The sequence below is a fragment of the Leuciscus leuciscus genome (genome assembly GCF_965113295.1).
Source record: "Leuciscus leuciscus genome assembly, chromosome: 1".
Lineage (NCBI taxonomy): Eukaryota > Metazoa > Chordata > Actinopteri > Cypriniformes > Leuciscidae > Leuciscus > Leuciscus leuciscus.
Window position 1 is genome coordinate 51,561,310 of NC_138725.1, and position 16,438 is coordinate 51,577,747.

The 16,438-nt window shown below is 38.3% G+C and overlaps 1 long non-coding RNA gene across 2 annotated transcripts in view; it reads left to right on the forward strand.

The window, feature by feature from the left end:
- The window catches only part of LOC309476221, a 56,756-nt gene that overhangs the window by 30,076 nt on the left and 10,242 nt on the right, over nt 1-16,438 (forward strand). For both annotated transcript variants that reach the window (XR_014197968.1, XR_014197969.1), the window contains exon 2: nt 10,360-10,430. This is a non-coding gene — a long non-coding RNA (uncharacterized lncRNA). The remainder of the gene's footprint in view (nt 1-10,359; nt 10,431-16,438) is intronic.

Consider the following 16,438-nt stretch of genomic DNA (forward strand, 5'->3'; position numbering starts at 1 on the left):
AATTTTTGGAAAAGTTAATTTACTGGTAACTTTTGCAGAGGTTGTTTGAGGAAAACAGACTTGCTCAGTTTGAACTGGATTTGTGTTTCACAAAAACTAGTCCTCACCAAATAGAGCTAATCAGTCAAACATTTAGCCTATTTTATTTACATAAATAGGTGTAAACAAAATGTGTAATTGCACTGAATGTAAATAAAAGCCTAAATTCAGTCTGTTCATCATACTGTATTAAGCAATAGTCTCTTCAGACAATTTTGTCTAAACCGCTCGATTCATATGGGTTAGTTTTACGGTCTCTTTATGAACCTTTTGAAGCATCAAAATAATAGTTGCATAGACTGTGAACGAAGGCACAGAAATCGCTCAGATTTCATTAATATCTTCATTTGTGTGCCGAAGATAAACGATAGTCTTATGGGTTTGGAACGACAGTAAATTATGACAGTAAAGTTGCCGTTCTTAATCAACATGCTGCTCCGCGATCGCTGTCTGCTCCCTGTCATCACTAGCCTGACTACGTCAGACTTCGTACTTCCGCTCAATTTCATTTCGCTTCTGTACTCAGTCTGAGACAGCGTCATAGCTTTCCGTTTTCCTCCGGCCTGAAAACAGCCGGCCAATCAACGAACAGAGGGCGGGCTGAGAGCCGTGACGTAGATGCTGATTGTACCGTGGATGCGTAGATTTACTTCACATAATCTGCAAAAGTCGTTCACAGCCATGTTCACTCCGGTATTTCGCTTGATGGTTTTGTTTTCGCATCATACATGTGTTTACAGTGGAAGTTAGATGCGGCTGAGCCAGCGCATAACACACGTCATAACCAAACGTTATGTGATTGGCTTACGGGTAACCAATGATTTTAAACTCCAGACAAGCGCCCCCCCCGCGAGAAAGAAAACACTTTTCAATTATGCCATGCCAGACTCTGTCTACGAAGCAAAGCGAAGTAGCAGAGTTTGGTATTACCAGGCTATGTCATCACATGCACCGCTGGAAAGCTCTCTCTCTCCTGTACAATGCTGTCGGATCCAAATATGGTCACTTCCTTTTTATCAGCAACCAATCGTGAAAGTAAAAGGGCTGAATGCGCAATCTCATTGGCTGATGATAAATCTTTAAAGCCCGTTTTCTCAAAATGACTTTTCTCTCATACTCCAAGTCCGAAATCTCCACTTCAGTAGCACCTCTATACACCAAACTTTCCAGTCTTGTACCTAGTTATATTATGAAGACATTTACAGAGGGATTTGTAAATATATTGTTCCTAGCCTGATTTATATAACATTTTATTCCCAAAAACATGGCGAAAATGATTTTTTAAAGGCTATTGACAGTATATTCTGATTTACAGGATAACAAAAGTAGATATCCATAAATCCCTCTGTAATGTTTTTCCCATCTAATATGTGAACACAATGAAAAAATATTTTTTAACCTGGCTTTATCCAATACTCAGATTTAGCGCATTTAATTAGATATAGCCTAATTTGCACATTTAAACATTAAATTACAGAAAACTTGTAATACATTTTTTTCTCACCTTAATGTAGGTAATCAACAGGGAAAGTTTCATGGTGATATCTGCTAGTTAAAATTTTTCGCCTTAAAGGAACCGTATGTAAGAAATGTATTTCAATTAATCATAAAATGGCCCTGATATGTCACTAGACATTAAGAAATCATGTTCATTTCAAATACTTATATCACTGACAACAGTAGTCCGGCCAGGATATTGTCATTTAAAAGTGAAGTTGCAGCCCTCAACTGATGTTGATGTTGTCATGCTGTGTTTTGGCCTGATGCGCCACCCTCCACCTATCTACCAATCACGAAGTCAGTAGTGTTTCGGCATCCGGGTTGCCAGCTCTGCTCTAGTTACCACAGCTGCAGCTACAAACGTGTCGGATAAAAAATGCCAGCCTATCTGGCAACCTCGAGTCAGGGGGAGGGGGAGGGGATACACCGCTCTACAGTCATTTGAAAGGGATTGCAGTACCAGTTTTGGCCACAATCTTACATACGGTTCCTTTAAGTAAATGGATACTATGGATTCTCTCAAATTCACCTGCAGCACCAGGTTGTTTACAATCTTTTCTAAGATGTGGTTTCCTCACCGTTCAGAGACACACAAAACATAAAGTACAGCAGTGGATCTCAGAAATGCAGTCTAGTATTCAAGCGTATACACAGTACCACGCTTCCTCGGAGCTCAGTCTCCAGAGGCTATTTCTGGGCAGAGAATCGATCTGCATGTAGTGGAGTCTGGGTAGCTGGTCGATAGCATCCTATTAAAGAGATGTACCTGCTCAGGCTGGAGTGCCACTATGTGCGGTCACTGGCTTGAGCCGCACATCTTCTGGTATGTAGAAAAGTCTGTGAGTGTGTGTGTGTGTGTTGTGATTTGTGCTTAGTAGGAATTCAATACAGCTATTTACACCATTGGCAATTTATTATAGACCACTGAGGCACTTTACTGATTTGTAGGGACAGACTTTCATACAATTAAACAAAATGACTGAATTTAGAGTATATCTTGGTTGTAGTTTGTTCTGTTTGGAGCATACACACTCTGTTTGTCCTGTGTAAATTTGACTATCATGTAATCTTAGCACTCTGAAGGTGGATTGTTTAAGTTTGAGGTGTGGCTTGGAGTAAAGGGATGCTTCTGATGGAACGCAATTAAGGTGTGTTGACCTGAGTTGCTTGCATCACCCTAACTGAGGACAATGTTGAAGGATGTTCAATATTGGACCCCACTGACTTTCATTTTATGGACAGTCACAGAAACATTCTTCAAAATGTCAAGAATTTCATGCAGGTTTGGACATAAGGATGAAAAAATGATGACAGAATTTTCATTTTTAGGTCCGCAGACAATAAAAGGATCAGCGCTCATCTATCGAATAACCAGCTTTCAACGATCATCCAAAAAGGAGGGCGGTTTGGTCTTATCAGTATTCAGAGCATCTCAACACGCTTCCTGATTTCAAAGCAGATATATACATTCACGCTTTATTTCTATATAATAATTTCCCTCATTATTGTGCTACGAAACATGCAGCTTGACTTTTTTTTACACTTACAGAGATTTTTCCGATACCCTGACATGCTCTCTCATTATGTAGGACTGTATTGTATTGGTCAGCACCACTCCCTCCCCTCTTTACCGAAACACCTCGCCTGACCCGTTCCTTTAAAAGCAACTATTCAATCTTACGCCTCATTTCCAAATCCGCCTCCCTTCCTAATACATCTTACCGCTGATGGCTGGAGTAAGGGTTCAGACAAAAGCCTGACACAGGCCTATCCTGCATCAGCCTCTGAACCCACGGGGGAAACATGTCACTGCGGCACACACTTCAGCAAGTACGTCCATGTCTCAGGCTCAGGGGACTCAAGGACAGTTTGATTTTTATCACTCGATTCCCATCAATCCTCAGCTCCCAAGGACGGAGTGTTCTGAGTGCAGGGGCTTTCCTCCAGGGATCGCCTGTTCCCGTGATTCATCCCCTCTCTCCTCTCATCTCAGCTAAAGCCAGCGCCATGTCGTGTTTAGTCACCCGCTTCGTCCCTGTTGGCCCGGCTGCTGTTACTCACGGCTTATTTTAGGCTACAGTTATGGCTACCACGGGAGGTGTGGCTTGGCCTTTCGCCACAGATGACATAGGTGATGCTCCCTGTCTTCAGACCTGTCTGCCGGTTGGGAATGTGTGTATCTGGATTGTCTTTCTTGCCCTCTGTCTGTTTAGTTGGTAGATTTTGTTATAAAAAAAAAAATATATATATATATATATATATATATAAATATATATATATATATATATATATAAATATATATATATATATATATATATATATATATATATATATATATATATATATATATATATATATATATATATATATATATATAAATATATATATATATATATAGTAATTTTGTAGTACTTTGTACAACTGCAAGCCAGTCATTCGTTGGCAAAAAACAGTGTGGCTCTATAGCGCTTTACAATTATTTGTTTGAGAATTCCGACCAGCCCACATAGCAACACTGACTCAACCAATTGCGTGAATTTAGGGCGGGGCTATCTGTCTGACTTGACCAATGACAGACAGCAACATTGTTCAGGAAACCTGTTTGAAAAGATTTGCTATTTTTGCAGTTCTTGTCAGTGATGCTAGTGATGGAGTTAAAGGTGAAGGTAGCTATATCTTTTTTCAATGACAAAATACTTTTTTTGTCCCAGTTTGTCTATAGACTTCTTCAAGCCATTCAGTGTAAAAATTGAGGCACTTTTGCAATTTCAAAACATTTCTATTTGTTTGAGCTGCCCGACTTGTCAACTTCAGGCTCAACCAATGGCGTGAGTTTAGGGTGAGACTGCTTGACTGTTGCTGGGTGGAAAAACATGCACACATGGACTCGCTGATTGCCTACGTATTTCCGCTAGGATCTCCGGTATAATATTCTCCCATAGCAAACTCTAGTAGTAAACGGTAGTAGCAAGCAAAGTCTTTTTGTCAAATTTCTAAGTCCTGTCGATCACAACTTATTATGTTATATTATAAAATAGTTTGTGTGTGTGTGTGTGTGTCTATATACATATATATATAGTACTTGACACACACACACAACTATAGTGAACATAACATTTTAGTAAATTATACTAAAACTTAATGTTTTAGTAATAAGTAACCGAAAACAGTAACTTTTACTCAAAAAATAATTGCAACAAACAGGCATCCTTTTTTTCTTGTTATATTGTTGATAATGAATAGATTGAGGAATACTTGGGTTGATGTCGAACTTTAAAAAAAATTTATGAGTGTAGTATACTGTAAGTTGCACAATCTTAACATGTATAAGATGTGTGCCTGATATAAGGGGGAGGGTAGTGAATGCCCCAGGGCAATAAAGACTGGCCACATAAAGGTGGATTATATCTAAATTACTCTGATCTGTTGTGTGACTCTTCCTCAAGATTTAATTTTGTGCTGATGCTAAATGCGAAACCGATTGTGTGTGTAGACCATTTGGGATATTATAATATTTAATTTGACACTGCAGCTCCACCTTACAGTTAAAAGAACCCTAACCTTTTCTTCATCAACTGTTTGCTTACTTAACTCTCCTCCCCCCCCCCCATTGACGGAATTTTCCGTGTTTTCACTGTTATTTGGTAATCTCCGGATCAAAACACAGGCGAAGAAGAAGCAGAAACAAGCGATAAGAGCATTGCTTATGCATGTTGTAGTATTTGACAAAGTCTTTTGTTGCTTTTTTTATGAAACACACCCACATGCAAGTTTGTTTTTTTTTCGTTTTTTTTTTAAAGCAGTGTCTCTGTTTTTTCTTTTTATATATTGCATGCTCAGATATTCATACAACAAAGTATTCTAGGGGTCATGCCATGGTGTTTTGTGAAAATGACCAAAAATGCTGGCAGTGGCTGGCAACTTTTTAATAAGCTGGTGGGTAAAGAGTTAAATGCGCATAATGTATTCTTTTTTTTTTTCTTTTTTTTTTTTTCTTTTGAGTTGTATGAATATGGAACTGTTGTTTGTAGATTGTGTGCCTGATATGAAATTTGTTATTTAAACATAGCATTGACAGTTTTAGAGGTTTTAGTCTTTCCCCATTCAAGTGCATATTATGAAGCGTAACCAATATGGCTGCCGAGTGCACTGAGTTGCTTTAAAAGGGATCTTGGCAAAATGAGTGTTTTGAAATCTGTTAAGAAGCTTTTTCTTTTCCTTTCTCGTTTTTGTTCCATTTGTTGCTACAGAAAATTACACCCATTTTAAGGTGAGTCAATTGTCTGGATGAAAGATCTCTTGACATTTGAGTTTGGTGGCTGTTTTTCCATTATGTTATATGGATTGGTCCATTTCCCCCTCCTGTGTGTCATTTAGTGAAGGAGCCCATCTGCTTGGGATTTTTAGATTGCTATTTTGGACAGGTGTTGACATAAAGAATACACACAACCGAAAGTCACCCCGTTGAAAGATATACACTCTTACTCATGTGACATTTGTATTGCCAGTCTTTTACATATCTGTTTATATCTCTCTTTATTTCTGTGTCCGTCTCTGTCTCTTTTTCTCCACCTCCCTCCTTTCTTTCTTATGCATACAGAAATACACTTTTCCCCCCCAAGACCTCCCAGTCTATCTCAATTGGACCCCCACTATAGAAGATTGTTTTGCAGAGTTCACTGGGTAGAGGTGCTTCATCTTGTGTCACTAGAGGGTGGTCCTATTTAGATAGGCCAGGTTGAGGGGGGATAAGGGTGACCTTTAGCCTTTACAGGGTCATCATCCATTAGGAAATGATGGGTGGATGTCAGTGGTCATCCTGCTATGACAATTTGTCTTCTAGAATCTTTTTTTTTTTTTTTTTGTCTGTCTAATCCACTCCTCCTAAAAACATGTTATGCCCCTATTGCTTACCCTTTTACTCATTCAGATTGAAGCCCACACTTCTCTGTTGTCTCCCCTGTTCTCTTTTGTTCTTCACTCTCTCTCTCTCTCTCTCTCTCTCTCTCTCTCGCTCTGTGCAGACAACTAATAAATTCCAAAGTGTCTGGCAACCTTTGGCATATTAGGTGTAAAAGAGAGTTTTCTCTCAGTTTTATCAGATATTGTGCCAGTGCTTCTATAAAGACTTGTGACTCCAATGCCTCTCAATGCCTCTGTTCAGCCCTGTGGCCTTGCATAATAATTTATGTAATGATAGATGTCGTTTTCGACTGCATAGCTGCATTATAGTTAATTCCTGGAAAGCCATTTCTGCTGAACAACATTGTCATCATGCAATCTTAAAAACATGAGTTATACTGTCATATACTGAGAGATAAAGACATTATTGACTAGAAAGCAGATTATCTATGGGTAAAAACAAAGCCAATCAACCAATCACAAAAATGACATACTGTATATACATACAGTAATCAAACTCAAAAGGCTGTCAAGAACATTTTGACCTCAAAATCAAAAGGAAAAAGTGAGAAAATATATTTGAAAGGAAATAGGGAGAAATTATATTTAAAATTATAAGAGAATAAAGCCTATATTCAGGGGCATTAAGGTTTTTTTTTGTTTGTTTTTTTTACATTGTGACATTGTTTTCATGAAAAGTAAGCTCTTTTCACTCCAATTTTCATAAATTTCAGCTTAATGTGAAAAATAAATAAAAACAATGTGCAGTGAGTTCCAAAAGTTAGAGACCACTTTAAAAAATGCTCTTTAATTTTTTTTTTTTTTTTTAATGCATAACACTTTGAGTGAAAATGTATTATTTATTTCTTTAATTTCTTTCTTTTTTTAAAAATCCAGGTTTCAATGGATAAATTGTATTATTGTATTATTTCAAATATTATAAAGTATTTACTCATCATGCTAATATTTGTTGTGTTTTAGTACCTGTAATGTATGATCATTTTAACCCTGGATGTCTATTCCAAGGTGATGTGCCAAAACAATGAGTGCCAGCTTCTGCTTGATAGAGATGTCAGGAAAGCCTGGAAGAGCTCCTGTCTACCAGAGACAGTTGGCTTTTAATATAACAGAAATAGAAGGAATCTGATGTGTTGGGAACAACACGGTGTTTCATTGCGCTATTGCTGTCACCTCTTTAAAATGTCACGCACTCTGTACACGAAGCACCATCTGAAGGTCGGGACGGGTGAGGAGACCACTGTTGATAGCAGAGCACTTTGACAGAACAGGTGACCTGCTGACAAAGCTTTGTCAGACTGAGTAGATGGCACATGTGCCCTAGCAACATTTCAAACTGCTCTTGAAGGTCCATCACTGGCACCTTGTTTCAGATTTTGAGTTGAGAAGGAGTGGACAGGTAAATTTCAACTAATCAGATTCTTTCGGATTAATGAGGACAGATTTAGCAGACACAGTGCTTGATGATTTCTGCATTTTGTCATTTTATTATTTTCAAAAAGCCTTTCTGTAGCTTAAACTGTAAGCATGGTGCTAGCAACCCTAAAATCATGGGTTCAGTTTCCAGGGAATGCATGCATTGAAAAAGCAATGTAGCTTGAATGCAGTGTAAGTTTCTTTGGGTAAATGTGTCCGTATGTGTACACTTTATATCACATGACAATTTTAGAATCATTAGATTTAAATTTGTCTTGAAAATGTTTTTTTTAAGAGGTTTTAAGCATATGAAACCAACTCGAATGAAAGATAACTTTGTTGAAACATTTCATAAAGATGCATGTCATTTCTATCTTGCAATTTTTAAGAAATATACACTAAGCAAAATTATAAACGCAACACTTTTGTTTATGCCCCGAACTTTTGTTTTGGGTCCGAAAACCAGTCAGTATCTGGTGTGACCACCATTTGCCTCACACAGTGCAACACATCTCCTTCGCATAGAGTTGATCAGGTTGTTGATTGTGGCCTATGGAATGTTGGTCCACTCCTCTTCAATGACGAAGTTGCTGGATATTGGCAGGACCTGGAACACGCTGTTGTATACGCCGATCCAGAACATCCCAAACATGCTCAATGGGTGACATGTCCGGTGCTGGCCATGCCAGAACTGGGATGTTTTCAGCTTTCAGGAATTGTGTATAGATCCTTGTAACATGGGGCCGTGCATTATCATGCTGCAACATGAGGTGATGGTCGTGGATGAATGGCACAACAATGGGCCTCAGGATCTCGTCACGGTATCTCTGTGCATTCAAAATGCCATCAATAAAATGCACCCGTTGTCCATAACATACGCCTACCCATACCATAACCCCACCGCCACCATGGGCCACTCGATCCACAACGTTGACATCAGCAAACCGCTCACCCACACGGCGCCATACATGCTGTCTGCCCTGTACAGTGAAAACTGGGATTCATCCGTGAAGAGAACACCTCTCCAAAGTGCCAGACGCCATCAAATGTGAGCATTTGCCCACTGCTGTCGGTTACGACGACGAACTGCAGTCAGGTCGAGACCCCGATGAGGACGACGAGTATGCAGATGAGCTTCCCTGAGACGGTTTCTGACAGTTTGAGCAGAAATTCTTTAGTTTTGCAAACCGAAAAAAGTCTTAGATCTTTGAGTTCAGCTCATGAAAAATGGGGGCAAAAACAAAAGTGTTGTGTTTATAATTTTGTTCAGTGTACAACAAACAGGGCTCAGGTTACCAAATGACAAACTGCAGTTACCTGTAAACGTACACACATGTACAAAAGGTAGTGTATATCTGTTTTTTACTCCCAAGTTTGCTGGAGTAAGAGAGTAGTCTGACATTACTTCAGTTTAACACTCTCAAAGTACACTTAGTGTTGTCAGGGTGGTTGAGGACAATCTCTCTGGCACACACACACACACACACACACACACACACACACACACACTACCTTTCCTTCGCTGTCACATTTTTCTTACTAAGCGTTCAAACACAATAAGCATGAGCACATGATGAGACAGGAAATGTCAGGGATAGAAAAATCACGCTCTTCCATCTCTTGCTCTTCTTCTGTTTCCTCCTCCTATATATCTGATATGTAGCTGCAATCCTCCTGATGAGTTTGACCTCTAAAATAAGCTTCAGTAATCCATGAATCAAGACCTTCAAACTGTCTGAAACACATGACTCTTTGTTGTCACCTCGTTTATAAATCACAAAGCCTGTCACCAGATGACAAGAGGGTCTTTTAACTGACTTCACTGGAATATTATTTGACAGGCGCAAGAATCTTTGAAGTCAATGAATGAATTATTTATTAATGCATCTGATGTTTTACAAGTGTGCTATAGGTTAAAATTAAGGTTGGGGGAAAAGCGATAGGCAATGTTTTTTTCTGCCCCTAAATTTGATTTATTCAATTTTTTTCTAAATTGTATTATCAGGTAAAAAAAACAGTGTTGATATTGTCATGCCAACAATTTTGAAAAAAGCAGATTTGCAACAATTCACTGCAAGCATGTAAAAAGACACACGCTCAGTTATTTCCATTCGACCAAAATCCAAACTATGTACAAGCTAAAAAAATGATTGTGCAAAACAATTAAGTAAAAGTAAGTTTTAAAAAATCACCACTTATAACAGGCTTGAATAACTTTACAGGCTTTACAGAATTGTAATATCGTGACACATAATGTATAGATTTGTTAGCTTTGATTTTATGTGTTACATTATGGTTGTCATTCTTATGTGTCTCATGCAACTTCCCTTTTCACTCTAAGCCTCTTCGTTAAAGAATAAAAAATGAAACATCTTTATCAGTTTCAGTTAGTGTGTGGATGACTGATGGGCCAGAGAGTATATCCTCTCATATCTTTACCCAGTGCCCTAAATCTCTATATCCCGTTCTCTTTTTCTCTTTCAGGTGTTTCTCTCTGGTGTGGTGCTGTTCCTGTGACTGTCTGAAGAGATTTAGACGGAGAAATCCAGCAGCAGGTAACTCTACTCAGTTATTAAAGCTGTTTTATTTGGCCCCTTCTTAAAGAATTCGACAGCAGAAGAAATGGGGAATAAATGAGTTGGCGTCAAAAAAGAACAGAGAAAATGGATGCTTGTCATATTTTATTTCCATGTAGCTTCTAATCAGATTGTAGCATCTTAAAGAGCGTTTCGAACGCCAACCAGGATATGAGCTTCATGTGGAGTCTGTTTCCCTCCTCCAAAATCCATCACTATAAATCATGTCACTCCTAGTCACACAGCACAGCTCTGTTAGCACACATGCAGAACGCTAAAATGGATACAAATCTTCCTGAAAATGAATTGAGTTGACTGTAGATGTAGATTTGGGTATGGACAGTTGGGACGTGTCCATGCCACAGTTAAAAGACCAATATATATAAAGTGAATATGGTTGTGTTTGAATTGAACATTTTTCAAAATGGAAATATTTTATATTTTATGTGATTTTGTGTGAGTTGCTTTGTTTACACTTGAGCTTTATTTTAAGGTGTCCGTGTTAGTGTAATTATGCATTTAAGTACTGTGTAATAATAATGAACTACATGTACTTACTATGGGTTTAGGATTGGGGTATGGTTTTGGGTTAGTTGCACGTAATTGTGCATAATTTATAGTTATTACTACAGTAACTACATGTAAAATGTTAAAAGCTTTTTTAACTTGTGTGTTTTCTGTTGCAATATTTTGCAAAGTGTCGGGCAGCAGTGCAGAGACATTATAAACAAAAAGAAAACAGGAGTGAGTAATCTAGTCAACCTTATTGTTCCCACTTTATATTAAGTGGCTTTAAGTACTATGTACTTACATTGAAATTAATAATTTGATACAATGGTCTTGCATACATGTTTTTACATTGTACTTATATTTTGAAAATAGCTACATGTAATTACAGCTGTAATTAATTTATGTAATTACATTTGTAATTACACTGTTGACCCTTCCCTTACACCTTAAACCCACCCACACCACCACACCTGTCCCTAACCTTACCTGTATCACACCTCAATAGCAGCACATGTGTTTTACAATACAACCTGAACACAATAAGTACATTGCACTTATTTTTCGATGTAAGTAAATAGTACTTAAAGCCACTTAATACAAAGTGGGACCACTTTATTTATAAAGCACACAAAACTGATTGTTTCAAAGGAGCTTTACAGAGATCAACAGGAAATAATAATCAATGATGTAAACAAAGTTCAATGGGGCTGTAAAGCAGCTCTAAAAAGACAATAGTATTATTGTTCAGCTGAGGTCAGTACAGTGTTGATATAGTTCCGTTCAATAGCTGTATAAAGTTCATCAATGATGAAATGAGTTCAATTTAACTATAAAGCAACTCTGGAGAAAACCGTGATGTCATCTTCCTGCTCAGTTCAGTTCTTATCGGATAGTGTCAGTGCAGCCAAATCAATAATATTGCTGAATATTAAGTAGTTTGTTGTTTAAATATTAATATTAAGTAGTTTGTTTGTAGTCTTTTTAGTTCAGGTTTTGTAGCCTCAAGATTTTGACTTGTATTCAAAATCATTGTATTTAATAAATAAAATATACTTTCTTTCTTTTGTGGAACACAAAATAAAATATATATTTTTAATATATTTATCGAGTTTTTTTTTTCCTTCTGTACAATGAAAGTCAATGGTGTCAATGTGGTTTTGGTCACCATTGACACAAACAGTTCTCATGTTCCACAGAAGAAATAAAGCCATTCAGGTTTGGAACAACATGAGGGTGAGTAAATTATGACACATTTTTGAGTGAACTGTTGCTTAAACTTTTTAAATGTGCTTTACTGTACTTTTATTTCTGTACAATGCAATTCACAAGGCGTTTAATTAGTTCTCGATAACAAAAAGCAAACCAGATTCACATCAAAAGGAGCATAAAGACCCCACAATGCCTTGTCAGCTCCTAAAAAAACATTGCAAATTATTTATTGTCTCTTTCGCTCATTAGCATGTAGTTTACATCCTTTATAAGACAAGAAAGCATGTGGTTTCTCCTCTCAGAGTGGTTCCCCTGCGGATCAGCGGAGGGAACTTGGCGAACGCGCATCACCCCAAACACTTCAATGTTATCTTCTCTACTTCCTCCTCGTTCCCACTGGGACTCTCGTCCTCGCTTTGAAGTTGCTGCACTTGAAAAAGACATCTCATGCATGCTGAGAGGAGTAATATAAAAAATGTTGAGAGGAGATTGGTTTTGGCTGCTCGAGTTTGAGGGATTCGTGGGTCAGACTCAAAAACTGCACGCAGCAGCAAAAGGATGTAATTGTTGTCGTTGCTCAAAATCAAGCGAGTGGCGTTACCAGAAAAAGTTCTAAGCGATGCCAAGAGAACCGCGCTCTGTCTGTGCAATGCAGCATGCTCTCTGTCTCTTCAGGCCCACTCAAAATATCAAGACCTCCCTCTTCATTTGCTTGTGAAAACATCGCTCAGTCTTGTCAGTGTGTGTCCTCTCATGCATACGGTCTGGCAAACAAGTGGATCTCTCCCTATAGCTCGATTGCATAAATGCTTTAGCGTGCACCCGCTCTGCTCGGTTGCTGCTGGCTTCTTTAAATCAGGCTATTTTAGTTTTGATGTTCATTTGATGTTAATTGAAGCCAAGGGTAATGACAGCGCTGGCAGGCACACTTGTTCTACTTTGCGCCCAGAAAGAATCAAAAATCAAGCTGCAGCTTTCTGCCATTTTCAGTATCTGACACAAGCGATCGTTCTTTCAGACACCAGGGATTTCATCTGGAATAATATGATGATCCTACGGGCTGTCGTAATGAAGGATTGTATGATGGAGGCTTGTTTTGGCACGGAACAGCTGGCTGACATAAATTTAGGAAGCCCGCTCCGTGATGCATGTTCAGCGATTTGTAGGGATGTTGATTTGTAGGGATTGTTGAATTTATTGAATTTGGGAACTGAATTTAGAGGTGACATGCTGTTTTATAATGTTGTCATTGTGGTCGACATTCATTCGAGTTTGATATTTGATCAGGCCTCGATGATATTGAGTCCTTTCAGTCTTCATTTTGCTAAGCAGACAAGATATGTACTGTGTATAACAGTGGATAGTGTATTATTGTATATATGTGTAAGGGTTACTTATTTTACTGTAAAAAGCTACTTTTGTTTCCTGAAATGCTAATGTGATTAATGTACAGTATGTGATTACAAATCACACTAAGAACATGAGCAGTTGTCTCATCCTGTGCCATCAAATACACATTCACATTAAAGCAGAGTCCAAAATATTTTTTGTAAAAAACCTGCCAAATAGCAGATGACATTTTACTAGCCATATACCATGAAACTGCATTTATATGGATATACTGATTTTGTGCTCAAGTAACATTTGTTATTATCTGTGTTAAAAACAGTTGTGCCGCTTCATAATTTTTTTAAAAACTGATATAGTTTTTCAGGATTCTTTAATGGATAGGAAGTTCAAAAGCATAGTATTTATTTGTAGAAATATTTTATTATAATTGTCTTTACTGTAAATTTTAATCAAAGGAATGCATCCTTTAATTAATGCTGAATAAAAGTATTTATTTCCTTCAAAAATCTTTCTGACTCTAAACTTTTGAACAGTTATATAAGAGTTATTAAGCTCTTTCTGTGCACGCAAATAAAAAAATCTATTTAAAGGGCACCTATTATGCCCCTTTTCACAAGATGTAAAATAAGTCTCTGATGTCCCCAGAGTATGTATGTGAAGTTTTAGGTCAAAATACCCAACAGATAATTTTTTACAGCATGTTTAAATTGTCATTTTTTGGAGCTCAGAAAAACGCACCGTTTTAGTGTGTATCCCTTTAAATGCAAATGAGCTGCTGCTGGCTGAGCCTTACGAGCTCGCACTCAGAGACAGGACAATCTCATCTGATAATATCAAAACAGAAACTCTCAGTAGCGGTGTTCATTTCGACCCGGAGTCGGACAATAATGCCCACAGAGCCAGAGAATATATGCTGTATGGAGATAGAACAGGTATAGTTTAGTTTAATTACGGACGGTTATAACTAATTTGTCATCTGCTTTTATCCACTATTACAAGCCTGCTGTAGCAAACCCAGTCCGAATGATGACCAAAATATACTGAGGAGTTCAATGAAGTTTATTGTACATCACACAAAAGATGAAGCGTTAGTTTTACTCCAGAAAATCACTGTAAGAGCTAATAAACACAGTGCGCATTAAAGTCTTATCCATAAACTCTCTCTCTCTCCCTTTCATTATCATCAACATACACAGCGAAGTACACAAAACACTTGTTACAACCGACCAACAGTAAACAAATATAAACACACCTTCTCAGAGGGTGCTTAATAAACTGGTAAACTTTATATCCGTACAACGACTCGATGAGCTGTCATAAAGTGCGCGCTCTCACTTTCATTTCTGCCGTGGCCAGTCGCTCCGGAGACTGTAAGCTTGATCACGAACAGTTGGTACTGATCCATCCTCGAGTAACAAGAGTAAATGAAGACTGCTATATTCATTCTTACATCCAACAACAAAACACCGCAATCGCTTAGGAGACATTCTTGTCTACAGCTGCTCCAGCGTCGAAACAATGGCGGACTCTGTGTCCAGCTCACTCAGGGCGGGTCTATGCTCAAACTGCAGTGTCAATCAACAGTCGTGGGCGGGGCCTGTGCAAAGTGACGTCACATTGCCCCGAATCTGAGAACGGCTTGTTCTGAGACAGTGCTTATGATTTATGGGGATTTTTAAAAAAGCACTGTGTGGATTTTTATCATTATAGGGTGGTTGTGTACACACACTGCCAACACACATTTATGTTCAAGCACCATGTAAAAGTGAATTTTGCATAATAGGTGCCCTTTAATTAATAAAATGTATGTTTTATAAACCTGTCAATGGTGAAGATTACTGGTCATAAATATATATATTTTTAAATGTATATATTATAAATATTATAAATTCACAATTTCATAAAGAAAATGGCCAGTAAATCTGGTGCTTTGTGCTATTTATACCATGCATTATTTTGCAAAGAAAATGAACAGACCAAATGGCAAGCCAGAGCTCAGTTGGTCAGTATTTACTTTGACAATGTGTTACTTTTGGACACTGTCTTTAATGTACACAAAATATTTTTTTCTCTCAAATTCTTTTAGTTTTAGTGTTTCTTGTCCAAATATCTTCTAAGGCGTGAAAGGGTTAAGAGTTGCAGACTTGGTTTATGGGGCGGCATGCTGTTTGTGCCAAAGCTATCGGAGGGGGTTTGGTTATTGCCGGTAATAGCATCATTAGGAGGAGAAGCGTTCCAAACCATATTAAAGCCTTATAGCTGTATCAGTCATGTGAAATGATATGCCTTTGTTACTCCAGACTCAGCCCACCGTTTCATCTACCTAACCCAGAGATATGGCTTTCATTGCTATCGGGCCCCGCTGCTGTGATAGATGATGCTGTTTCATGTGCCAACGGAGGCGTATGTCTCTGCTTTTTCGCTTGTTTTTAATTAGCTTTCCAATGCTAATAAGCATGATTGTATTGAGTCTGTCCTCACTTTAAGATCATTTCCCCAGTCTCATCTCAAAAACATGCTGATAAAAAGTAGAATTTTCACTCTACACTTCAGTGCGATGATATATCACTCACGGTAAGATCTGTTTCCTGTGTAATTTTGAGATAAGGTGAAACAGTTCGACCCTCCGTGCTGAAACACTGTAGCTCGGCCTTAAAGCCGGTGCCTTTTAGTGCGGTTTCGGTGAGATGGTGCGAGAAGATATTCCCCCGTCTCTCTCTCTCTCTCTCTCTCTCTCTCTCTGGGGTGGAAGGAGTTGAAGGGAGGAGGGAGGTTAGGTATGCATGAGGGGGAAAGAGTTCCTCTCTCCTGAGTTAGGGTCATGTGAGCTGCTTGACGGATAAGCCTCGGTGAGGCGGGCAGAAAGCGCTAGAGGCGCAGTGCTGATTAAAACTCAGACTGCTATCTATCATCTGCCC